This window comes from Geospiza fortis, unplaced genomic scaffold (assembly GCF_000277835.1).
Source record: "Geospiza fortis unplaced genomic scaffold, GeoFor_1.0 scaffold102, whole genome shotgun sequence".
Classification (NCBI taxonomy): domain Eukaryota; kingdom Metazoa; phylum Chordata; class Aves; order Passeriformes; family Thraupidae; genus Geospiza; species Geospiza fortis.
The window spans coordinates 2,381,511-2,383,773 of NW_005054373.1; positions in this window are offsets into that span (position 1 = coordinate 2,381,511).

Here is a 2,263-nt window from a genome sequence, read left to right on the forward strand (position 1 = left end):
TACTGACTGTGTTATCCAGTGTATCTGCCACCACCAAGTGACCCCAGTGCACTATTGATGAATCCCACCTTTCATGATGAATCCCACCTTTCAACGTGGAAGTTTGTCCTGTTTGACTCCACACATGAGCTGCCAGCCCCAGGGGTCGATGGTGCCAGTGGGGCCCCCAGCTGGGTCCATCTGCTCTGGTCCTGTCCACTGCTGAGGGGCTGGCAGGCAGCTCCAGCTTTCCCAGCAGCTGGTGGGGCTCTGGGAGCACCGGAGAGGGCAGGAGGAACAAGGAGCACGAGTAATTACAGGGATTCCTTTGTTAGGGTCACTAGAACCCCAGAAATCTGGGAGGCCATGGAGGGGACCATGGCAGCACATGGTGCTGGGCAGAGCAGGCAGGGAGGGGCTGGGATGAGAGTGGGAAGGGGATGTGGATGGGGACAGGATTTCTCCAGCCCACTGCACAGGGGTCTGGCCACAGGCCTGCTCTGTCCATCCCAACACCCTGCCCACTGTGGCATCTCCTGGATTTCCATACTTCAGGCTCAAAAGGACTTGAGATGGGGACACGAGGGGTACCCAGAGCTCCTGAGGCGCCTCTCAGTGTGTGTGTGTCCCACGTGGCAGGCACAGGGACACACACGTGTGCAACCCAGCAGCAGCGGGAGGGCCCGAGCCCATCCTTTGTTAAAACATCAACGATGCAGTAAATTTTTTAACTTACCAAATAGATCAATATCAAATTATCATGTCTCGCATTCATAACTCTTAAGCAAGCAACAATGGAGAGAGACAAGGTCACTGGAGAATAAATAGCAGCAAAAGCTCTTAATGATCTATCATTCTCGACAACCCCGGGCACCCCGCACCAGCCCGGTGACAAGATCATTAATAAAGCTCTGCAGGAACGCTATCGATTGCTGTGATGGATGATCACAGGTAGCAAATACTGTAAAACACCTGGCTGTCACACACTGAGGAGTAGTTTGGCTCACACCTCGGCAGGGACCAGCCTGGGGCTGTGCCAGGTTTGCTCCTCGGGGATTCCCACAGGGAGGGGGGTCAGGGGTGACCCCGGTTTGGGGCTGCCATCCCTGCTGGACCCTCCTGCCCCCAGCTCCACTCCCACACTGCTGTTCATCCCTGTAGCTGGGGGCTGTTAATTAAAGGCATCATTAAAACACCTGGTCACAGTGGCCTGAGTGGGAGCTGAGCTGGGTGCAGATGGGGTGACCTGGTGCCACTGGATGAACCTGGGGACCTCCAGGAACAGCAGCACAGCCAGGATGGTGGGGATGGATGGGATCCCGAGGCTGTGGGCTCTGCTCCCCCCATACCGCATCCCTCGGGGTGCAGGGGGGCTCTGTGTGTGCCCCCAGCTCCAGGCACTTCTCTTGCCAGCCACACCAGCATTGACGGTGGGATCATATGTACACAACCATTCAATTACCCCGTAATGGCTGCAGGCGATTAAGCCATCAATCTCCTTCATTAGGGCCTGCCAGGCCCGGCCCAGCATCACCCAATACAACCATTAAAACAACAACAACAACCACCCAAAGCAGCAGCTTTAACGCATTGACCGTAACCTCAGCCTGTGACAGCGCTGGGGGTGTCCCCAGCTGGGGACCCACTCACCCCGAGGAGGCGTTGCCCTGCTGGGGGGTCCCCGGGGAGCTGGGGGCTGCCCACCCCTCTGTGCCCCCCCAGCTCGGCACGCCAGGACCCGCTCTAGCACTTTATAGCTGACATTATCTTTTATTGCCATATAAAATCCAAGCTCCGGTGGCTTTATGGGGCTGTGCTGGCGTGTGGCACCTCTGCACTCCCAGCTGCTCCCTCTGCCCCCCTGGGCACTGCCCTGACCCCCCAGGCGCTGCACTGGGGTCACAGCTGGTCCCAGTGCACCACACCACACCTGAGGGACACGACTGGTGCCACACGGGGGTCACGGCAGGTCCAGCTGCACCCCACACTGGGGGTGTCACTGTCGCAGCACACACGCTGGGGGTGTCATGGTCCCGACACCCGGGAGTGACATGTACACTGCTGGGCAGCTCAGGGGTGTCATGGGACGGGGAGCCCCCCAAAATCGGGTGACCCAGCACCCAGAGCAGCACGGGAAGTCCCAGTCCTGGGCCGGCCAACATTTGTGGGACCCCAAATCCCGGGAGCCGCGGTTTGCAGGAGCAGGGCGGTCAGTGCGGGGCCAGCGGGGCCGGGGGTCCCTGCGTGCCGCAGCCCTGGCCGTGCCACCGGCAGCGCCGTCCCC